We start from the raw sequence: 25,886 nt of genomic DNA on the forward strand, positions 1-25,886 counted from the left end.
GGTTGGCTTGATTTGAAGGGTTCCCATACCGAAAATTCGGGTGATTCCTCAACCCGGGGTGGTAGGTATTAGAGTTCATGTTGTTGTTGTAATTCCTACCACCTCCTCCTTGACCTTGAACCGCATGGACTTCTTCGTATTGCCCTTCCAACATCCCTTGGCAATTTTCAGCCGCGTGACCTATTTCATTACATAAAGCACAAACATCATAAATTTGGTTAGTAGTTTGAACATTACCATCATCTATGGCATGCACTTGAGGTCGGGCAATGGCAGGTCGAGCTCTTCTTAAGGCTTGAGCTTTCCTCTTTGATGTAGTTGCCATGCTTTCCAAGAACTCCCAATCATCGTTCTCATAATTTGTACCAAAAGTCCCACCGGTAATGGACATCAAATCACGTGCATCTTCGGCACTCAACCCCTCGTGAAAGGCATTCATCAACTCCCACAATTCAATTCCATGGTGAGGGCAATTTTTAATCATCATATTGAAACGCTCAAATGCCTCGTGAAACATCTCACCATGTTGTTGTTGGAAGCTTCTCAACCCCTTTCTTGCATCGTTGGTCTTTTGGGCGGTGTAAAACTCATCCAAGAAAGTTTGTTGCATCTCCCCCCATGTATATATGGATGCCGAAGGTAACGTGTAGAACCATTTCTTCGCCTTATCTTCCAAAGAAAATTGGAACAATACCAATTTGATGTCATCAGCTGAGAATCCTTGACTCCCAAGAGTGTTACAAATTGAATCATAAGCCTCTAAATGAAAGTAAGGCTCCTCCGTTGCCAACCCTTTATATTTTGGTAAACTTTGCAAAGAGTTGGTCCTCACTTCAAATGTTCTCCCTTGATCATTGTGAGGAATAACTACCGGTGAAGGGTTTTGAGTGATTATCGGCCGAAAATGTGCTTCGATGCCCCTCACATTTTCTCTAAGGTGTCTCCTTGGTACACCAAACCTACCCCTTGGGCGAATAGGACCCATTGGCCTTGGTACATGCCCTTGTGGTGCATTTGGTTGTTGAAATTGCTGTTGCGGCATCGGTGGGCGTTGAATTGGCCTTTAGAATTGTTGGACATTTGGTTGTACATTTTGTGGCCGAATTTGTTGCAATGGAATAGGATGTTGCATTGGTGGCACTTGTGGTCTTGGCCGAATGTGTTGTGGTACGAGTTGTTGTTGTTGTGGCATTCCACCAACACTTGCCATCCCGTGAGATTGACTTTGAACATATCCAAATTCTCCTTGATCACCATAACCCCCGTAAAAATACCCATCCTCATCATAACCCTCAAATTCTTCAAACCCTTCATCATACCCATCTCCTTTAATTCCTGACGATTGCCCAAATGGAATGTTTGAATATTGAAAACCTGCTTGATTCGATGGTCTAAATGTTGAAGTAGCATGGACAATGGTCGAAATTGGTGCTATGGTATGGCTTGAATATGACGGACCCGCACCCAGAAAGAAATGGGACAATGGTGGTATAGCAGTGGATGGGTTAAAGGTAATGGTCGGTTCTTCTTGGGTAGTAATGGGTTGTGTTGTGTTGGTTGGTGTAGTGTCATGAGGTGGAGTAGGAATTGTAGTGGAATTTGGTATAGTTGTGTTTGGTGATGGTTGTGTGGAAGTAGGTATAAATGATGAGGTCGTTTGACCCATTGTAGGTGGAATTTGTGAATCGGCCATGATGTTTCTTGGTGTAATGGGTGAAGTGGGTGAACCAATGATTCGGTTCTCTCGTAATAAAACCCTGTTTTGCCTTAGCGTTCTTTCGATTTCCGGATCAAATGACAATGGTGACGCTTTGTGAGAGCCTCTAGTATGCATGCACCTGTAGAACCTGCACACTAAACACACCAGTGTAAACCCGAAAATAACAAAACAAAACTAATAAACTGACACACGTTGCGCACTACTCCCCGGCAACGGCGCCAAAATTTGACGTGCAGTCGTGGTACACACAAATTTAATCCCAAAAACAACTATAGATAGTGGTAAGAGGGTATCGAACTCAGGGAGTATGTGGAAAGTATGTCGATTGTATAGCTTTGCAATTAAACTACAATTAACCTAATTTGCAGAAAATAAAGATCAATGATTTTAGATTTTTGTTTTAGAAAACTAAAATTAATAACTAAGAGCAAATTGAAATTGGTTGTTTAACAGATTAGGAAAACAATGACCATCTTAGGATTCGGTTTCTTTAAACAATTGTGTGTAAATTCAACTAAAAAGAGTTACATAGACATAACTCATGTATAGATAATTGAAGTGATAAAAGGGAACAAAGTACTCGGATTGTATAAACGCGAGGTTGTTTCCCGATGACCAATTAATCAATAACCAACCATAACCCTTCCCGTGATATCTCGATTGCCAACGGCACCAAGAACGTACGATCGAGACTAGAAATTGCACTTCAATTAACACGCTACAAACAATTATGCATACACCATGATAAACAAGCAAACACAAGTTATCATTCTAGAAATTCAGAATTAAACACACAAAAGTTCAAGAGAAACCTACACCTAAGATGATCACCGAAAGTTCTAGCCACACATAGCTTGGTGAATCATCATAACAAGCAATTCAATGTTCATACAAATTGAAAACACAAACCAAATGTTAGGAATTGTTTAGAACCAAGCCAAGACAGCCAAAATCGCCCCCAAAGTGTTTCACAAACGTCCAATCATGAGAATAGCCCAAAAGACACCATCAAAACTCACTTAATGTGGCAGTTACACAAATTCCGCAGACTCCACCGTAATTTACGGCCCTACCGTAAATTACGGTACACATCAAACTGTTACGGTGCTGCACTACTGTTTTACGGTAGCCTCCAGATGACTTTCAGTTCTACCGTAAATTACGGTGGGAACATAATTTACGGTAACAACCTGAATTTTATGCTTTGTTTCATCCTTTGCTCCGCACTCAACCCGTTTAACTTTAAACCTTCCAAAGCTGCACTTTTCCTCAATTTAAGCTGCCAAACCGTACCTGATACATAAACAACAGTAGTTATCTAATTCAAGATAATTACATACATAAATGAGGGATAAACTTGTCTTTTAGCATCGCAAAGGGTTGTCCAATGGACCACCCTTCAGTAATCGTCGCCCGCATGAAATATATAATCAAATTGAGGAAATTGCTCAAACCAATTTTCTGTGGCACACTCCCCGAGGAAATAAATCCATTGCCACGGGCGCCCATAAGGTTGATGAAAGCACTTCTTTACAAGCCCAAATTTAGGCCCTTTCTTCAAAAATAAAAAAATTGGAAATGACAAAAACGGTCTCGGTTATGGCTTGTGAAGGGTGTGGTGGGCCACATGAAAATTGGAGTTGTATGAAAGAAACAGACGATCAACAAGAATCGGTAAACTACATTGATAATAGACCTAGGCCGTCGGGTCCTCCAACGGGCACCTACAACCAAGGATGGCAAAATCACCCTAACCTTGGTTGGAGAGAACCCGGCAATGGTAGTAACCAACAAAACGTAAACCAACGAACAAACTTTCAACAACCAAGAAATGAGTCACAAAATTTCTCTCAACAACAGAGTGGACGAGAAAGGCTTGAAGATACTATATCTCGCCTCATCTCCGACACTGAAAAGAAAAACTCGGATAGATTTCTACAATTAGAATTAAATTTTAGAAATCAACAAGCTAGTATTCAAAACATCGAAAAACAAATAAGTCAACTAGCACAAAATTTCTCCGAGAGACCATAAGGCGCGTTACCAAGCAATACTGAAACAAACCCAAAGGCGCAAGTTCATCTCATAACACTACGGAACCGCACCGTGGGTCCTACGGAAAGCCCGCCGCCTACCGAGGAGACCATAACACCGCCCTTACAAGAGAAAGGTTCCCCTCCCTCATCAGAACCTACCAAGACTCCTCGAGTTCCGTACCCCAGTAGGTTAATCCGACAAAAGACCGATGAGCAATTCGCAAAATTCGAAAGTTTACTAAAACAATTGCATGTCAATATTCCTTTCATTGATGTCCTAACCCAAATGCCTAAATACTCTAAGTTCATGAGGGACTTCCTCACTCATAAAAGGAAAATTGAAACATTGCAATTAGTTAACCTAGGCGAAGAATGCTCCGCCCTCGTACTCAACAAACTCCCCCAAAAGAAAATCGATCCCGGAAGCTTCACAATTCCTTGCTCAATTGGTGACTCCCCCGTTCGTAATGCACTAGCCGACCTTGGAGCTAGCATTAACCTCATGCCCTCATCAATGTTCAAAAGACTCGGCCTAGGAAAACGAGTCCTACAAAAATGAGTATACAACTTGCTGATCGATCCGTCAAATTCCCGCAAGGTGTCATTGAAAATATCCTAGGGTCAAGGTCGATAATTTCGTCTACCCGGCCGACTTTGTCATACTTGATATGGAAGAAGACACCGAAGTCCTCCTCATATTAGGGAGACCATTTCTCGCCACCGCACAAGCAGTGGTAGATATGAATGACGGAACACTCACTTTGAAATACGGGGATAATGAAGTGAAGTTCGGGGTTGGGAAGAGAATAGAGGACGATGACCCGGTCAATTACATGAAGGTTATTGATTCAAGTTTGGATGATGCTCTCCGACGGTGCAACATGGGATGCAAAACATCCCGCTCAGAAAACATATAACCTTGCCTTGGGTCTAGCCAAGGACCCTTATAAACGTGGCGCACCACGGAGGCAATCCGCGAAACTATCCTTAGTTTAAGTTTAATCTTTTAGTTTTAATTTGCAGGAATAAAACACACTCATGGTGGTCAAGGATGACAAAGGAAACGAGAAACATAAACCCATGCACAAAAACAAGGCCACCCGACAACAATTTCTCCATTACAGTAAGTTCAGCACGAGCCGTGCCCAGCTAACACGGCCCCGTGCTGAACACCCTGCAGACAAATGCTCAGTTCAGGTAACTGGACACGGGCCGTGTTCACCGAACACGCCCCCGTGTCCAGGCTTCTGTTTCTTTTCTTTAATTATTGTTACTGGCACCTGAACACGGGGTCGTGCCCGGTCCCCACGGGGCCGTGTCCAGACTGCCAGTAACATAAATTTTTGCTTTTAACACCATTTTACACATCCAATCAACCTAAAAATTTATTTTTGGGACACATTGAGGACAACGTGTAATTTAAGTGTGGGAGGATGCTAAAACCTTGAATTTTGCAAGTCCTAATAACAAGCCTTACACAAAACTCTATTGGAACCGCTAATCACCCCAAATTTTTTTCAATTTTTTTTTTTACTTGTCTAAGTTTAAGTTGGGAATTCTAAGACTAACACGGTTATATTTTTACAAATTTACAACCGATAGCGTCGTGATAAAAAGAACCAACATAAGAAAATTATGAAACGGCATGACAAGCTTAGTTAAAATTCGATTATATATACGTGATCACATAAAAACCCATTCCCACAAAAGTGAGTTTTGAGCCTTTATAGAGCATACAAATATACATCTTTACGTTAAATGCTCATTTTTCGTTTCTTGTGTGAATAGCCGCTTGGTTCTTACGACTCTAGAACTTGCCACGACAATTCATTCCCGGTCCTTACCAACTTAAACCCAAGTAAGTAAATGATGGAGGCATTAGGACTAACCCTTTTTCTTTCAACACCATTATTTTTATTTTTCTTTTCACCTACCCAAAAACTCCCCCTAGTTAGCCCCTTTGAGCCTAAACCTTTTCATTTCTTAACCCAAAAACCCTTTTTACCCACCAAAAACCCTTTTTATTTTTACCCTTTATTTTAGTAACAAGCTCGGTTTTCGTGTGACTAATATATATATATATATATATATGAATATTTACAACGAAGTTAGAAATAAACAAACAAAGCTCCTCAAACAAAAGCTTGTTTAAAGAAATACTTCATTTAAAATAAAAAAAAGTCACAAAAACAAAATGTTTTACGAAAATCGACGCTTTTTACGACTTTCGCCCTTTTTTCTACTAACCACTAACCCAACTACCCACCTTTAGCCCAAGCCTAACCTTTACCCAAAAAGTCCTCTTGATATTTACAAAGGTATAAAGTTAAAAAGGAGGAGGATTGATTGCTTGGCAAGCTTATGGTAGGAATAAGTTCCATGCCGCTCTCGAGTGATTCACTAAAAATACACCTTCGGCCGAGTGTGAGTGATTTCTCCCGTGAGGTATGTGAACTTGTATATAAATGGAATTTTAGAAAAGTATGTTATGCCTTAATAAATAATTCACCTTATGAAAAGTTCTTAATAAATCATGACGAATAGGATTGTAAATAAGTAAAAATAAAACCTAAACAATCTTGGAAACATCCCGACACTCTATGACAAGCCAAAACCATCTCTTCTACCCATTCTATTGGGAGTGTAAGCCACATATTAAAGAGTTTTGCTTGAGGACAAGCAGAAATTCAAGTGTGGGGGTATTTGATGTGTATAAAATGCAACATATAAATTACATCAAATGAGGCATAAAACTAACCCTTTTTTAGTACTAATGTTGGAAAAAGTGTGTTTTTGTCTTCCTTTTGTATTTTCAGGATTAAATGAGCTCAAATTAACAAAAGAAGCAAAAAGGAAGCTAAATCTAACATAAATACAAGAAAAGGAACAAAAGTGGATTGCCCGACCCCTCGACAGCATCCTCCCAAGAAAAACAGAGAAGGCAGAAGACTGAACACGCCCCGTGCTCAGCGAGCACGGGGCCGTGCCCAAGAAGCAGCAGAAAAGACAAACCTGTAGAAGCTTCTATTGCTCACCACGGGGGCGTGCCCAGTGAACACGGGGGCGTGCCCAAAGTACTGCAGGCGCATTAATTGTAATTGCGAATTACAATTAATGAGGAGAGATAGTGTCAGACAGGCACGGGGCCGTGCCCAGCGGACACGGGGCCGTGCCCAGGCCTCTGTTCAGCCTATAAATAGGAGTGCTTGGCTTCATTGCAACTTATCCCTTGGCACACCACCTCTCTCACACTTCATCCACCACCCACCACCACCACAACACCATCATCCACCACCATCATCCATTGTCCATCGTAGAGTGTGTGAGTCGTCTCGGGATCCAAGATTGATCGTAAGAGTTCTTGACAATCAAGGCCATGTTTGCCTAAGTCTCTTACATCACTTGGTGAAGACAAGTGTTTAGTATAATACTTTTTATTTTTAATCTTTTGCACTTTTTATTTGGTTTTGTATTAATGACTTTAATAACTAGTTGCTTATGTTGAAGGTGACTTTTCCTTATCGTTTGTCCGTGGTGTCTTGGCATTATTTTACTGTCTATATAAAATAAAAGATTTTCACCATTCATATCTCCACGGTCTTTATGGAGGTATGTTGGCTACCTGGTCGAGGGTTAAGGGAACGGTTTGGTAAGGGTCTTGCCCTTGTTCAGCGTTTAGAGGTCCTGCAAGGGACCTGGGTCAAATTTAGTAGGATCTCCTTCAATACCCAAAGGTATTGGATGGCGGGGATCCAAACTCTTTGACCCCCTCATAAGTTAGCTACTATTAATACTATAACCCGGCTATTTAGGACTGTATCCCTGCTGACTCAGACTACTTAGTCGAGGGTAACGTCACCTCCAAAAGAGGGGCCTACCATAATTTTCATTAATAACTTAATTCATTATCTTTCAATAATCCGACCCTTTAGGATTGTATCCTTGCTGACTCAAACTACTGGGTTGAGGGTAACGTCGCCTTCAAAAGAGGGGCCTACTACAATAACTAAGATAATCTCTTAAATAAGTGCAAAAGTGCGAAAATAATCAAAGGTTATACTAATACACAAGTCGGATCCAAGTGATTCATCTTGTCTATCTGTTTTATTTTTATTTTATTTTTCAGCATTTAGTTAGTTTTATTTTCTTAGTTTTAAAATCTTTTTCTAACATTTCGATTAGATTAGACGTTGAGGATAAACCGGTACTAAAAGCTCTTGTGTCCTTGGACGACCTCGGTATCTTACCAACACTATACTACGTCCACGATGGTTGCACTTGCCCATATGTGTGTTTAGTGTTAGTAAATATCGTGTTTTATAAATTTAAAACTTGGCTAAAAAGTGTAAAAAGGGCTTAAAGTATATATCTAAAACATATATACACTAACACGCATCATTGGGTAAATTCTTGTCTCGTTTAGTGTATACGGTCTTTACGGTCTATATCATGCGAGAACCTGGTTCAAGCTTAGTAGGACTTCACGAGAGGTAGGTTTTAACCGCCTCGGGAGAAGTAAGAACCGCTTGAATCCCTTATCTATAAACTACTATTAAAACATTAAATCGACCTTGCGGGACTGTATCCTTGCTGACTCAGACCAATAGCTTGAAGGTAACACTGCCTGGAAGGGGGCCTACCACTTTTCGCATAAATAAGTTACTAAATTATCTTCAATAATCTGACCTTACGGGACTGTATCCTTGCTGCCTCAGACCAATAGGTTGACGGTAACGCTGCCTGGAAGGGGGCCTACTACTATAACTTAAGGATAATCTCTTAAAATGCACACACGTCAAGTTTTTGGTGTCGTTGCCGGGGACATAAGGATTTTGAGAAAGCTTAAAATTAACGGCCTAATCCTTTTTATCTTTTCTTTTTACGTTTTTTCCTTTTTTTCTCCAATTTCTACTTTCTTCGGGTACAACACGGGGCCGTGTTTAATCAACACGGGCCGTGTCAGACCTACAGTATCTGGGAAAATCTGTTTTCTGGTCACTGGAACAGAGACACGGGGTCGTGTTAAAGGAGCACAGGGCTGTGTCAAACTTCCGGTATCTGGGAACTTGAAAATAGAAACTTTCTCCAGACAGCACGGTCGTGCCAACACCAACACGGGCAATGCCAACACACCAGCATGGGGCCGTGCTATTCTTTTGATCAGACATTTTTTTGTTTTTATTCGCAGAAAATCACACAATTCTTTATAATTCGCAGGAGATACAGTTTGGTGCATGACCTCCACCTCCGACAAAGACAAAAAAAGTTCCGCTTGACGAACCAGAGCGCTTTTTGAGAAAAGACTTCAAGCCAAAAACTGACAAAAAGCCTCAACCCAAAACCCCCCTATGGCGGATCAACGCACTCTCATGGATTACCTACAGCCTACGATCGGTAATCTTGAAGCCGCTATTAACCCTCCTAATGTCGATGCTAATAACTTTGAGCTTCGACCACACTTAATCCAAATGCTCCAAATTCCACCACTTTTCAGGGCATATCCGATGAAGATCCCCATTTACATATTACCAACTTTTTGGAAATATGTGACTCCTTTCGGATCAACGGAGCCTCCAATAATGCTATCCAGCTCCATATGTTCCTTTTTCCCTCAAAGACCGAGCGAAAGCTTGGCTAAACACCTTCCCAAGTGGGTCCGTGTACACTTGGGATGAACTTGCCCAAAAGTTTCTCTACAAATATTTCCCTCCCGCTAAAACCGCCAAACTCATGACCGAAATTAACACTTACTCGCAAAAAGATGGAGAATCATTGTACGAGACATGGGAAAGATTCAAGAAGCTATTAAGGAAATGCCCACATCACGGTCTTGAAGGTTGGCAACAAGTGTCCACTTTCTACAATGAACTGTTGCCACACAAAAGGAAAATCCTTGATTCTGGCTCTGGGGGACTCATCGGGAATAGGCGTCCCGAGAAAATCTATAATCAAATTGAAGAACTTGATCAAAACAGCTTTCAATGGCACACTCCTAGGGGCTCAAAATCCATAGCCTTGTGCGCTCACAAAGTGGATGAAACTACTTCTTTGCAAGCCCAAATCGAAGCCTTAACTACAAAAATAAAGAAACTTGAATTAAACAAAACGACTTCGGTTATGGTTTGCGAAGGATGATGCTACCCCCATGAAAACTGGAGTTATATGAAAGACTTAGAAAATCAAACGAAAGTGGCAAATTACCTAAATAACCGGCACGGCCACTGGGAGCTCCAAGTAACTCTTTCACTCCCAAGTGGCGAAATCATCCCAACTTTAGTTGGAGGGAATCGAGGGGTAATAACCAACAAAATCAAAATCAACGATCTAACTTTCAACAACAACCGCAAAATGAACAACAAGGTTTCCAACCACAAGGAGAAAAAGAAAGGCTTAAGGATCTCATCAGTCGCCTTTTCTCCGAATCCGATAAAAAGTACTCGGAAAGGTTCCTACAAACTGAAGCCGAAATTAGAAACCAACGGGCTAATGTTCAAAATATAGAAAAATAAGTAAGCCAACTTGCTAAAAATTTCGTCGAGAGACCACAAGGATCCTTACCTAGTAACACCGAAACAAACCCAAAAGCCCAAGTAAATGTAATCAACGTCAGTAACCGGAAGGTAGGACCTGAAATTGAACCAACAGCACAACAACCCGATCGAATCCCCACAAAAATACCCATTGCCAATAACCAAGAAAACACTCAACCCCAAAATACCGACACAACCAAACTACCCCCGGTCCCTTACCCCGTTCGTTTACTTTGGCAAAAGACCGACGAGCAATTCACTAAGTTCGTAAGCTTGCTTAGACAACTTCACATCAATCTTCCTTTTGTGGAAGTCCTCACTCAATGCCAAAATACTCCAAATTCATGAGAGACTTCCTCACTTACAAAAGGAAGATTGAATCCATTCAACAAGTCACCTTAAGAGAAGATTGCTCGACGACCATCCTCAACAAGCTCCCCCAAAAGAAGATCGATCCCGAAAGCTTCACCATTCCTTGCTCTATTGGTGGATCACCAATAAGCAATGCATTAGCCGACTTGGGAGCTAGCATTAATCTAATGCCGACTTCTATGTTCAATCGACTTGGGTTAGGCAAGCCACGCCCTACAAAGACAAGCATACAACTTGTGCATAGGTCGGTAAAATACCCTCAAGGTGTCATAGAAAACCTATTGGTGAAGGTTGGTGAATTTTTTTCCCAGCTGACTCTATAATCTTAGACATGGAAGAAGACACCGAAATCCCGCTCATATTAGGAAGACCCTTCCTTGCCACCGCACGGGCCATGGTGGATATGAGCGATGGAAGATTAACATTGAGGGTTGGTGAAAAGGAGATCACATTCGAGGTGTGACAACGAGCAGAGGATGATCCGGTCAAATACATCAAAGCGATTGATTCAAGCCTAGACGATGCCCTTCAACGATGCAACTTTGGATGCGAGTCATCACGCTCGGGTAACATTTGACCAACTTTGGGTCTAGCCAAGGACCCTTATAAACGTGGCGAACCATGGAGGCATTCCCTGGATTATCCATTAGTTAAATAGTTTAAATCTTAGTTTAATCTTTAGTTTAGTGTTTCTTTTAAGTTTTGTCTTTGTAGAAATAAAAACGCTTAAAAGAGGATGACAGATGTTGAAAAAGGGACCCCATGCAGGTAAACCAGAGCCTCCCGCTTCAACAACTGCAGATCAATGTCTGCAGCACGGGCCGTGCCCACCAGGCACGCCCCCGTGCTCAACTGTCTCATGTTAAAATTTTTCTGCCGAGAAGGTGGCACGGATCGTGCCTACTCAGCACGCCCTCGTATCCACCATATTGTAAGTTTTCTATTCAACATTGTTACTGGAACTTTGGCCATGGGGCCATGTCCCCATAGCATGCCCCCGTGCTGCAGTGCCAGTAATCATAAAAAGGTTATTTTACCCACTTTTAGCACATTTAATCAAAACAAATCCTGTTTCGGACACATTGAGGACAATGTGTAATATAAGTGTAGGGGGATGTTAAAACCTTGAATCGTTTGTCCTAAAACAAGCCTTACACAAAACTCGACTTGGAAAACCGCTAATCACCCCAAACTCTTTTTGTCAAAATTTTTCAATTTTTTTACTTATCTTGGTTTAGTTGGGTAAAATAAGTTCTAAAAATTATGTTTTTACTAATTTACACCTGATAGCGTCGTGATAAACAGAACCAATTAAGAAAAAATATAAAAACGGGTATAACAAATCTTTGTAAAATTTGATTATATATACATTTTTACACTATAACCCCTTTTCCCTCAACTTTCTGATCAATTTGGAAAAATCGCAAATCATGGAAGTTCTCCACTAAGAAAGCCTCGGCCGATCAACTGGTAGAAGACATTATGATAAACAACTTCAATTGGATTAAAGTGAGGTCTAAGAATATTGTATTAGATTGGAATAGATGGAAATTTTGTCCCCGTATTGGTATATTTAAGGCTTTAACTTGAATGTAAGGGAATCGGGTTTTACTTTTGTCTATTCCTTCGGGTTGTATTGGGCTTTTTCTATCTTCCCGCTAGGTCTCTTTGTTAAAAAAAATAGTTGTTAACAAGTGTAAGTATTGATTGTGGAGAATACATATGTTAGTGGAAGGGTATTATTATATTTTGAGAAATAAGCTCTACTTATACGTGGGCATTAGGGGCTGTTTGTTTAGTTCTTAATGAGACTCTTGATGGTTCAGATCTCTTACTGGTTCAGTATTTAATGGTTCAGAGTGTTTGTTTCGTGAGCAAATTTCTGAATGATTTAGAATTTTTTATTTGAATGGTTAAAACCTCTTACCTGAATTGGTCAGACATTTGCCTGAACGGTTAAACATTATACTGGTTATTAATGGTTCAGATCTCTTAGGCTAGAGGGTATGGTGCCCATCCTCCCTTGAAGGATGATCCGCCACGTAGGCACCACATCATAGTCCTCCCAATTGTCACACCCCAACCGATGGCGGAATCATCGGGGCGCGGCACTGAGCGAAACAGATTGTCCAGAAGTTTTCATAACAATTATCATTACTATTCAATTTAAATAACACGTCCCATACCGTATCTCAAACAGTAAACAAATTATTACAGACAAAACCCAGGCAAATGTTTCTGTTCCGACAACTCAGATTTTAAATACAACAATTGTTTATCTTCTTCTAGAGACCCAAAATTTGACCACTACAGACAACTATTTGTTGCGCTCTAGAGCTTTATTCTAGCCTCGCTTTCCTAGCAGTTAAGCATCTTAAACACCTATCACAAACGTTAAAATAAAGTCAATACATAAAATGTAAAGATGAGCATACAAGTTTGATAATAGCACAATAGACTTCGAAATAGTTTAGGCATAACCAGCACATACACAGAGGAAAACGAAGCATGTTACTTATCGGCATGGATCTATCGATACCAATGACTGCGGGTTGACTGCCCGAGGCAGTTCGCAATACATGATTACCACCGTAATCCATGCAAGTAATTGTCCTTAACAAACCCCGTGTGAATGGGTGCTGAGTCCAAACTATAGTACTATCATCGTTAAGGCAGGTAGACAGCATTCCACATGTAAACATAACAACAAGCATTCATTTAGTCACGTAATACATGCGATAACGGTTAGCTTTTAAAGTATTGCGTAGTGTGTTCGATTGTGATCTAGAATAAGTAACGTATGTAACACCCAAAAGTGCGAAAGCAAAAAAAGGGTTCGAGTATACTCACAGCGATTGATGGATTGAAGGGAGCGCTTGAGAGTAGGGTTAGCCTGAATAGTTCGATAGCATAATGATAAGTAAGCGTAAAACGGAAACAAGTGTCGATGGATCGGACAGCTGGTCGATCGGACGGTAGTCCGATCGGACGGCTGACCGTTCGGTTGATAGTCCGTTCGGACAGTTGTCCGGTCGGACGGGAGTCCGATCGGATGGCTGTTCGAGCGGATTGTTTCTTCCTTTGAGTATGATGTGTTTGTGTATGATGGTTGACTTTTGAAGTTTTCGTTGTAGCATTTGAAAACCTTGAAGTATCTTTGCCTTTCAGGTCGGTCAATCGGATGATCGTTCGATCGGTCGGTAACCCGATCGGCTAGGTACTTCAGCAAAACAAGTTCTCAGCAGGGTGTCACCTAATCGGACGGTTGTTCAATCGGGTGGCACTACTAGTGCGTCAAACATGTTGAAAAATCGATTAAGTGTTGAAGTCAAGTATCTCATGATCCGACGAGTAATCCAACTTCGTACAAGTTGATTAAGTGTGGGACCATGTGCTAGCCGATCGGCTGGCCAGTCGATCGGCTGACTGTTCGATCGGCTGGCTGTCCATTCGGACAGCAGTCCGATCGGTCAGCACCCTGACCTGGTCGGCCTGTTCGTCTAACACTTGGTTGTTCTGATTGTTTGTCGTTTTATCGAGGTATTTTGACACGAGTCAAACAACAGAAACCTCGTCTTTACTAGGTTCTCATGTTCGGACAGGAATCACCCAAATCCGGTCGGTGAACGGTTCGAGGCGGTGTTTAATGTTTAACCCGAAATCGGTGAACCTCGTGGATAGATTCCGGATCTTGAGCCACGCAACCACCGAAATGGTTAGTAAGTCGGCACAAGCTCCGTTTCTATCGGTTTTGGAGGTATTGAGTGTAAAAGAGTTGAAAGAAAGTTGGAGAACCATCTTTCGATCTCTTTTACCATGAATATGTTTAGATCTGTGAAAGATCTTTGTTTGTTTTTGTGGAAATCGGTTAGATCCAAGCTATTCTTGGTGGATTGAGGCCAAAACATGAAGTTCTTCAAGAACCCATGATGACATCATCCTAGAACACTTGAATCTTGATGATTTCACAGTTAAAAGTTAAGATTTGAAAGACAGAAAGGTGTAGGAGTGCGTGTACATCAAGAAAGTACAAGATTTAGGACGAAATCTTACCAGAATCGAGAGAAATCTGAGAAAAAGTGAGCTGAGCGTGCTGGTCGGACAGAGGTTTCCAAAAATGGAAAGTTTGAAAATGACAGGGGTATTTATAGGATGCCAAAAGAGGTAAAGGCTGGCCGATCGGTCGGTCAGCACGATCGGACAGCCTGTCCGATCGGACAGCAGTCCGATCGGCTGACTGTTCGATCGGCTGGTAGCCTGATCGATCAGCTGCCTGATTCGAGTGTTCGGTGCGACGATTTCTGATATTTCGATTTCGATTGAGGACGATGCGAGTACGATAGAGTTTCCTTTTCAAATTACTTTTAATCCCAACTACTATATCTAACATACAAGCATCTATATTTCGCACTGTCTTTTCGCCACCAATTATCATAATTCGATTTCGATTGAGTTTCGATTGCGATTCGATTGATTACCACACATAACATAAAGTAAACATGCACAAGTAACACATAAGGCACACACACACGTATAACAATAACCAACATTGCGATATTCAAGTTTCGAGTTCGATGATGATTAGATTAGTTCGATTAGCGTTTGATTAACTTTATCGCATTGTTACTTCCTATTATTCACAGTCGTAAAGCGGTTCGTGGCGAAAAACATTTGGTTACTTCGATTGTAATTAATTACTCCACATAATACAACTAACGTAAAAACATAAAATAGATTAACTATAGTCAAAGAAGTCAAGCAGGGATTGAGCAAGGAGAGACAGATTGCCATTAGCGATCTTTTCCTCCTTTGACTTCAATCTTGACTTTGACTTTGACTTGCGAAAACACGGGGTGTTACACCAATGATGGTCCATCCCACAAAACTAGTGGAAATGGCAGGATGGTCCTAGATGATCCTACCCCACCACTTTTATGTTGTTTATGTTTTTTAATCTTCTACTTTTTTTAATATTTAACAAATAAATTAACAAAATATTTTTATTAATATTAAAAAACATTACATAAACTTAAAAAAAACATAGACTAAAAAAAACATAAACTTAAAAAAAACATAAACTAAAAAAAATCCTAATATATTAAAAAAAGCTACTAGTTTTCGTCCTCTATATGGTCGTCTGGTTCTTTTTGAGCGTTGTTCCAAATGTACTCCACCAAGTCCGCTTGTAGGTTATGATGTGTGTACTCGTTACGTAGAGCGAACATGTTCAAATCTTGTTGTTCCCCACTAACTGGAACAGAATTTCCGATAGACGCGTTTTCGTCGTACTCGCATATCGCTCTACCTTCGTCTTCAATGATCATGTTATGAAGGATGATACAAGCGTACATAATGTGTCGTAACCTCTTTGGTGTAGCCGAACGTGCTGGATGTTCAATGATTTGCCATTTTTTTGTAGAACACCAAAAGCCCGTTCAATATCTTTTCTCGCACCCTCTTGATACTTCGCAATTTCTTTTTCTTTTTTCATCTGTCGGGTGCGCAATAGTTTTAACGATTGTCGAGTACGTTGGGTATATTCCATCGGCTAGGTAGTAACGAAGATGATGAATACCACGTAGATGAAGACCCGAGCCGCGTTCATAATCATGTTTTCCATAAATGCATTCTCTTCCGAAGATGATGAATACCACGTAGACGAAGAAGATGAAGAAATGGAAGAAGGTGAAGCCATGGTAATTTTTGAGTGAGAGATGGGGTGGTAGTGGGTAAAAAATGGTATAAAAATTGATGAGTTTTTATAAAAATGGGAAGAGGGCTTATAAAATGTGAGAGAGATATGAGATTATAGTGGGTGAAAAGTTGTGAAAAATGGTGTAAAAGAGGTGAGTATTTATAAAAGTGGGAAATATAGCCGTTACTTTTTAAATTAAAAGTTAGCATTTAATTTTTTTAACGGTCATAAATCAATGGGGGCCCACCAAATTTGGATCGTCTCGAACGTCTTGATGTCGCCGGTGAGGACGACGGGGGGGGGGGGGGGGGGATGGTGTTAAGGCGGCGCCGGTCCAATCCATGATCCAATCCACCACCCCCATACCCCATAGCCTAAGCAATGAGTGACCTCACGTTGTCAATTACTATGATGTATATATGCGAGCATTACTAAAATTTAATATGATCATGTGAGGTAGAGGTGTGCACGGTTCGATTCAGTTATTAGCCTCAAACGAAACTGAATTTATTGGTTAATATATTATTGACTAATTAGTTTTCTGTTGATCGGTTTGGTTTATTAATTTCGGTTAGTTTGTCTGTTTTCGGTCCGGTTTTGGTTAATTTCGGTCAATATCAAAATCAAACTTGGGCTAGAATTTTTTGTTTAGAAGTACATGGAATGGAGGTATGAATACATAAAATTGATATATAAATACATGAAATGAAGGTATAAATACATGAATTTGAGGTATAATTACATGAAATACATGACACAAAAGGATACAAGCTATAAATGTATGAAAATATGAATCACTTCCATTCAGTTTGGTTGTTAACTGAGGGCACAAAAATAACTAATAACCGATTCAGTTAATTGTGGGTCTGTTTCCTTGGTTTTCGGTTAGATTTCGTTTAAGGGTTAGACTAAGGCTATAGGGTGTGGTCATGACCCTCGTGATCACCATGACCCTCCACGTCAGTGCTATGTAACTCACCTCTAATCCACCATCCAAAACCACTACCCTAAGGGTGTGGTCATGACCCAAACCACTAGCCCCTTATTTTTTTTAATTTATCTTTGTTAAAAGAAAAATGAAATGATTTCTTGAAAAATGTAAAAGAAGACCATGGTTGTCATGATTTAATCGATACAAACCATGGTTGATCAAACAAGGGGGTGACATAACTTTCTATTCATATTCATATGTGATGAATCATGTCTCATAGTAACCCTCACACCTTTTATCACAAGTGATCCGTAATCTACATTGTCAATTACTACGATGTGTTTATAACTAAAACTCAATATGATCACTTGAGGTAAGTGATCTAGTCTTGTCTTTTACGTCAACCAATGACCCATTTATAATTATTGCTTTAAATTTATGCAAGATATAAGTAAATGGTTGGCTAAATGCACCCCCCTTTTTTACTAGTCATACCCCCTTTCTAAAAATATATTTTAAAAGTTGTCAAATTTCACCCCTCTAAACAATTCACATATTTTTTTTAAAAACTATTGTGTTTTTATAATATGAAGACACACTTTCTCTTACAAGTATTTTATTATTTTTCTAAAACGTCATTAAAATTAATAAAAAAATATTTTATATACAATAAAAAAGTTATAAAAACTTTTTTTGAAAAAAAAAACAGTTGCTTTTATATTTTTTTATTTATTTTGTATTTTAGTTCTCTTATCTTTCTATTTCTATTTCTATTTTTATTAGTATTATTATTATTATATTAAATGTTTTTAATATAATTAACAACTTTTATTTTTTAAAAGTAATAAGACGTAAAAAGAAAATAAAACGTTATTTAAGTTTAGGGATGGCAATGGGTCGGGTTCGGGTCGGGTATTGGTAATCCCATACCCATACCCGGTTGTAAAATTGTGTCCCATACCCGACCCAATACCCGTCGAGTATTTGTCGGGTAATTACTCGTCGGGTACCGGGTATACCCGCGGGTATCGACTATACCCATTAGTTTGTTAAAAGATATACATTGGGATTTCTAAATACATTTTTTATTATTATAATTATTATACAATTTTATTTGTGCAACAACTATTATAAATTAAAAATATACATTACATACATATAAGTTTTATCATAAATTAATAATAACTTTATAATAGTTGTACACTTATATGTATATACTTCACAACTACAGAATATAAATACTAAGAAAATTTATTTTTTCGCATTATGAACATACTAAAATAAATCACTAATAGATAAGGGTTAATGGAAAATAAAAATATAAATTAAAAACTTCGGGTATATGATCGGGTATATAGTTCGGGTAAACGGGTATATGGTTTCGGGTAATCGGGTCGGGTATCACCCAATCCCATACCCGACCCATACCCGCGAAAATTTTTAAAACTAATCCCATACCCGACCCAATACCCATCGGGTATCGGGTATACCCGTCCCATTTGTGTCGGGTTTCGGGTATACCCGTCGGGCTCGGGTATTTTTGCCATCCCTATTTAAGTTGGCTGGCTTTAAAGCTTCATTTAAATTTTTTGTGTATCATTGTTTATACAAACTAAATTGAATACCCACTTCAAGCCGCTATGAACAAAAAAATCCATTTTAAAATTAAAATGACTCGCTTTAGTTTAAAATGTAAGAAAACGATTATTTTTCAAATAATAAAAAAAGTTTCTTTTTAAATAAAATAACGTTTTAAAAACAAATAGTAGTAATAATAATAATTAAAAATAATAAAATGGAAGAAAAACAAAAGAGTTTAAATTGTATTAATGTGAAAGTTAAAGGAGGGTGTACGTTTAGTAAAAATGGGTGCATTTAGTAGCACCAATAAGTAAATATCCAAGTTACCAATTATATCGTGACTCGTTAGTTGAGTATATTGGGTTTACTGTTGGAGTAATATCGTTATTGTCTTACTATCTGCCATCTTTAATTTATCAAATTTCTTCCCCCTCGCGAAAATACTTTTCATTTTTATTTGATTTAGTTGGTCTAAACCACCACTCTACTATCCCACCTTCTATCTCTACTAATTTTCCACTATTTCCTCACTCAATAAATCAAACTCTACCCACCATTTCTATACTTTTTTTTACATTTATAAACATAATATTTAAAATATTTAACATAAAAGAATATATTAACAAATTTCATAATGTTTTGTAATAAAAAAATAGTTGTTATTATCATCAAACGTTAATAATCTTTGAAGTTCCAATTATATTATCATAAGCTGTAAATCATATTTATGAACGATAATCAAGGAAAAAAATTAAATAGGAAGTTTATTTTGGCTAGGAAGGATAGAAAACAATAGGATTATGACATGTGGTAATATTTAAAATAAAGAGTAAGGGTATTTTAGTCAATCGTATCCTTTCTTCTTCCTTCTTCTCCCCAGTAACTTCAAAACCCACCATTTTCAAAACTCACCATCTTCAACCTTTTCTTCACTTTCTATCTCAATAATCACTACATTATAGTGCGATTTTCGTTAACAATCAATGATTCAACACCCGATCAACGTGTTCTTCAGCTTTTTTAAAGAAAACCCAGTTTAATTTCATACAAAATCTCGTTTTTCTCATGATTTTGAAGATAATCACTCGATCCGTTCGATTCGATCGCTGATAAGTGTTTCTATCATTCAAATTTCGTCAATCGTTGAAGAAATCGGCTTCGATTCATGTAAGAAATTCTTTAATTTCAGTTTTATGATCTGGGTTTTTGATTTAGTCGTTGTGTTTTACGATCTTGGCGGGGGTCCGGGGGCAGCGCCCCTGTTAGCAGGGTCCAAGGGGCGGCAGCCCCTGGCTGGGGTTGAAATTTTTTTTTTCCGATTAAACTGCTTTAATAAAAATGCATCAGAAAATTTAATTTTCTGTAAATTGCCTCTGGAAAACTGCATTCGTAGACAGTTTTTTTATCTCCTGCTTCCTGGTTTACACAATTCACATACAAAACTGCATTCGTAGACAGTGTTTCTGGTTCTGTAAACAATAGGTTCTGGTCATTGCGTTTTAGTTAGATTCTGGTTCTGTAAACAACAGTTTCTGGTTATGTGAACAACAGTTTTTGGTCATTGCGTTTTAGACAGATTCTGGTTCTGTGAACAACAGTTTCTGGTCATTGCGTTTTAGAAATAAAACATTTTTGAAGTGTTTTTACTCATTGCGTTTTAGGTAAACACATTTTTATGTGTATTCAGTTCATTGTGTTTTAGAGATAACAGTTTCTTTTGTGTTTTTAGGCCATTGCGTTTTAGAAATAAGACATTTTTATGTGTTTTCTAGGATTGCGTTTTAAAAATAAGACATTTTAAGTGTTTTCTTGCCATTGCGTTTTAGAAATAAGACATTTTTAAGTGTTTTCTGGCCATTGCGTTTTAGAAATAAGACATTTTTAAGTGTTTTGGGTGTATTGCGCTTTAGAAATAAGACATTTTTAAGTGTTTTGGGTGCATTGCGTTTTAGGTAAAACACATTCAGTCCATTGCGTTTTAGAAAGTACATTTTCTTTTGTATTTTTAGGCTATTGCGTTTTAGAAATAAGACATTTATTTGTGTTTTCTGGTCATTGCTTTTTAGAAATAAGACATTTCTTTGTGTTTTTGGTGCGTTGCGTTTTAGAAAAAGTCATTTTTTTACGTTTTTTTTCATTGCGTTTTACGCAACTGGGTTTTCTCCATTGTGTTTTACGCAACTGGGTTTTCAAATTTTTTTTTTTCGAAAATATAACAATAGTATACTCGTTTTAAAGATAAAAAAGGCTCGTTTTTTTGGTGCAATTTTTATAAAAAAATAATGTCGTATGAAAAAATTATTAACGTTTAAAAAATGGGGGGAGGGGGGGAATTGGAGGAGAGAGAAACTATTGTGCTGAATTGACTAGAATGCCCCTAACAAACTCACACACCTCTTTTTTTGCTTCAATTTCATTCATTTAATCTTAGCCCTTGATTAATTAAATGGATGGTCAAGATCACTTCCTAGCCTTCTTAGCCAAATAAATTTCCTATTGTATCTCCACCCCGATAATCAAATAAAAATAACAAAACTGCTACGATAATGTTTTATGTAACAATTCAGATTTGACGAATTAACACACCGTAACATGTGCCCGTGCTTCAGCATTTTTACGACTATTTTTGTTTGGTATAACGGTCTCGTCGCAAGGCGCGGGTTCTAAATACTAGTTATATATAATTATTATAGAGAGAATACAAAGATGATGAGAGAAATATAAGTAGATCTTGAGGTGATTTTGTGAAGTTAATGATAATTAATGTGTAAACTAATGGGTTCTAATCATGTTTATGGAAGATTAAAAATATAATGCAATACCATGACCCAGTGGAAGATTACGGCAAGCTATGTCGTTGAAATTTACAGATCTCTCGATATTGTATAGACAAGGAGTTTAACAAATGTTATCAAGAATACATCTAACTAACAACAATATGCAGTTCAAAAGAACAAATACATGAATGAATCATATATGCAAAACCTCAATAAGGAACAAGATATGTGCCTCATAATTTAAAAAGAAAAAAAAACTAAGATTTATAAAAACTAATTGAAGATGAATGTTTATATACATTTGAGCTAAACATGAAATTTAATTGGTTAATTACATTTAATAAAGTGTGTTCAAATTCTGGATTAGGTAAGTATTTTCATACCCATGATCTATTGCTCAAATGATGTGGTGTCCCCTTATAAATGTAAGATTGTGGGTTCAAATCCAGACAAATGCAAGGTAAAAGTGGAATTAAGGTGTTTAAAATTCTGATTTTTGAAAAAAGGTAAGTATTTTCATTCGACAAGTCAATGGATCAAGATGGGTTACAACGAAGTTGCAACAAATTAATGGCGAACGTAAATGTGCTTAATCAAGTTGACTCGAATATGATATTAATTATTTAGGGTGTAATAAATGATTATAATCATTAACGTAAAGTGAACTTTGACTTCAAAAAGCAAGTGTGACGAACCTAGTGTTCAGGATAAAAACATTCCTTCGGACTAATATAACTATATTTTATATACATTTTGTTGTAAAACCTCCGATACTTGAATATGTTTTATATTTACATCACGATAATCTGTTGAAATCTAATCTAAGAGTTAACTTTTGTTATGATGCTTATATGCATATGTTTTATATATTTAACTTTTAACTTTTGTATCTGATGAAACAATGGTTAACCGGGCAGGGTTAACACACTGGTCTCGTCAAGAAGGGTTAATCCCTTCCTCTCGAGGATCGCTGGCTGGGTCACCGGTGGTTGATCTCCTGCACAAGGAAACAAGCCGTGACTCGTAACAAGGAGGATGGGGTGGGGGGTGCTCCTTGTTACCACTCTCCGGCGTGAGAATCAGTAGTTTGCTTGGGAAGCAAAGTAAGATAGTAGTAGTAGTGAGAGAGTTGTGAAGAGATACCTCAAACCTGGTTTGGGGTTGGTATTTATAGCCGAGTAGTGAAGGAGGATGATGATGGATGGACTGACGACATGCTGCACCTTTTCAGGTGTGTCAGGCTTGTCGGTTATGGAGGTTACGCCACGTCAGTCCATTGCTTACGTAGCTCTGACAGGTAACTGCCATTGGTGCCACTTGCACTGTGGTGTCAGTACCACTTGCTTGAGTGCATAGGATGCGGTGCAAGCCGCATCGCTACGTGCGGTAACATCTGAAGTTACCGCGTCTCCTACTTGTGATCAAGGAATACGCGAGATGCGGTGCTAGCCGCATCGTCGTCTTGCCTGCATCCCTTGTCGTGACGAAAATGCCCGTATGGTGCGGTGTCAGCCGCACCGCTACGTTCATCTTCTTCTATGCCTAAGGTAAGGCTTTCCTGTATTGATAGAAGTGTTCACTGGATGCGGTGCGATGCCGCATCGCTGTGAATACTTCCGTTTTCATACACCAAATGTGATGCTATGTCGCATCACTCTACCGTTCTCATGTTCCATGTAAGTCCTCCTTCGTTACTAGATAGATTGGATTCAACCCTTGTGCCGACGCGTTCCCGCATGGGCACAAGTAGGTTGTTAGCTAGTGGGGGTTTTGATAAGGGTAATGGTCACTCGCGGTCAATGCTGACGCGAGATCTGGGACCATACCCCTTCAAGGCTCTTGAAGAGGCGAATGCGGAGCGCATTCGTTTGGACAAAGTTGTTGCCAGCCTGCAGGTATGTTTCTTTAACTGTGTTACTTTCTTCCTTGTTTCGTAAATGTTTATCGTGTAAACTGTTTGCTATTTTTTGACAGGCTGAGGTTCAGGCCCGGGAGGTCGCGGTTACAGACCTTACTGCCCGCGTGTCTGTTGCGGAAAAACGGGCTGACGCCGCTGCTGAGGCCAAGGATGTCTTGGTGTCCTCTTTTAACCAGCTGGAGGCTGACCGTGAGTGGTTGCGGACTCACGGCATCGCGCGTGTAAGTATCCGTTGCCTTTACATTTGCTTGGATTAGTATTCAAGACTTATGATCCTTTTATTGCAGATTGTTGAGGCTATCATGAATGCCCCTGAGACCGCGGCTGGTTTGGATCTGGTCAGGGATCGCGCGCGTGATGCAGGCTTTAAAGCTGGTTATAACCGCTGCATTGGGGATATTAATGTATTATCCGCATGCGGTTATACTGATAAGCGATCCGGGTTCCATGGTGTGGACACCGAGTCGCTTCTTAAAGCGGCCGAAGTCTCCTTTTATGATACGCCCCTTGCCTGTGTAGGGGAACTGGACGATTGTTTGGAGGCTGCGGACTATGTTGACCGCTTGCGGATGCTTTATCCGGATGCGGAAGAGGAAGAACCCGCTGGTGGTGCCGGAGGAGATGCGGGAACCAGCGGTACAAGATAGGGTTTAGGTTGGCTAGTGTGCCTCTTTTTTGTATTCCTCTTGTATAGAATAGGAACTTTATGTAAATTCATTAAGCATCATGTGGGTGCTTGAATTTTTTGAATACAAAGTTTCTTTGTTCAGTTTGTACAAGTGTTTTTAATTCTTGCATGTCTGAACGTATGTATGCGTAACTTTACCCGTTTATGAACGGGGTCGAGTATACTCCATACTTTTGTTGTATGAGTACGCATCAATTCTGTTATTTACCGTGTGAGGGTTTTTAGAATTGCTTAAGCTTTGTAAAAGCTTATATATCCGGAACTCTACCCATTTGTGAATGGGGTCAAGTGTACTCCATACCTTTGTCGTATGAGTCCGCGTCAATTCCATTGTTTGCCTTTTTGGGCTCAGGAATTGTGTTAAGTGTTTAACAAAAACTTGTTTATCCGGCCGGATAAACATGCAAGTCTTTTTGCCTTTTGCTGGCCTATTACAATATTTGTGTGTGGTTACCACTTTGTATGGGTATCGCGAATGAAGATTTTGCCAATCTGTTTTTGGGATACCGCAAAGTGGAACACGCATTTGTAATAGTAATAACAAACAATAATGTATAAAATTGCCTATTTATTTATTTGCAAATGGCCTGCGGCCCGATAGGTTACATAGAGAAATGTAAGAACATGGCTTACATATAACAGCGTCGAAGCTGTTGTGCATTCCATGTGCGTGCGATAGGTTCGCCTTCTAGTGTTTGCAATTTGTACGCGCCTTTCCCTAAGACCTCTTTGATGAGGTAGGGTCCTTCCCACTTGGGGGCGAGTTTGCCTGGGCGCTCGGCATTAGATGCCTCATTGTCGCGTAGGACGTAGTCTCCTGGGTTGAAAGTACAAACGCGGACGCGCGCGTTGTAGTACTTTTCAAGTTTGGATTTATATTTGGCCTCGTTGATGGCAGCGTTTTCGCGCCTTTCTTCCAAGAGGTCCAAATCGATCCTGCGTTCCATGTTGTTGTCTAGTTTTTCAATAGCCAACATTCTAGGAGAGGGGAGACCTACTTCTGCGGGGATCACCGCTTCTGAACCGTAGACTAGGCTGAAGGGTGTTTCCCCATTGCTTGTTTTTGGGCTTGTACGGTGAGCCCATAAGATACTTGGGAGTTCATTGACCCAGCCACGCCTGGCCGTTCCCAACCGTGCCTTGATCCCTTCGACTAGGCTTTTATTGATACTCTCGACTTGGCCATTCCCTTGCGGGTGTGCGACTGATGAGAATATGTGCTCAATATGTAGTTCTTTTAGCCATTTTTGGAATTCGTCGGCAGCGAAGTTGGTGCCGTTATCGGTGACAATGCACATTGGTAAACCGAAACGGCAGATGATGTGTTCCCAAATGAACTTCCTTGTTATCATAGCAGTGGTTGAGGCGAGCGGTTTTGCTTCCACCCATTTTGTGAAGTAATCAACCGCTACTATGATAAATTTAACCGCACCTGGAGCGTCAGGGAAAGGTCCCACAACGTCAATTGCCCATTTCTGAAAGGGCCATGCGGTTGTGACGGGGACTAAGTTGTTTTTTGGCCGCAAGGTTTTTGGAGCATGACGTTGACAGTCGATGCACTTGCGCAACTCTTTGACGGCGTCCAGGTGCATGCCGGGCCAGTAATACCCGGCATTCATGATTTTGGCCACTACCATG

At 39.5% G+C, this 25,886-nt stretch overlaps 2 non-coding genes across 2 annotated transcripts; one reads left to right on the top strand and one right to left on the bottom strand.

Moving 5' to 3' along the window:
• The first annotated feature begins 455 nt into the window (after positions 1–455).
• Positions 456–561, top strand: LOC118481421. The gene has a single exon (XR_004865629.1). It is a non-coding gene; the product is annotated as a small nucleolar RNA R71 (small nucleolar RNA).
• Positions 562–9,480: 8,919 nt separating this feature from the next.
• LOC118481412 lies at positions 9,481–9,587 on the bottom strand. Its single transcript, XR_004865619.1, has one exon. It is a non-coding gene; the product is annotated as a small nucleolar RNA R71 (small nucleolar RNA).
• Between the last annotated feature and the right edge of the window lie 16,299 nt (positions 9,588–25,886).

Source organism: Helianthus annuus, chromosome 8, assembly GCF_002127325.2.
Source record: "Helianthus annuus cultivar XRQ/B chromosome 8, HanXRQr2.0-SUNRISE, whole genome shotgun sequence".
In the NCBI taxonomy this organism is placed as follows: Eukaryota; Viridiplantae; Streptophyta; class Magnoliopsida; order Asterales; family Asteraceae; genus Helianthus; species Helianthus annuus.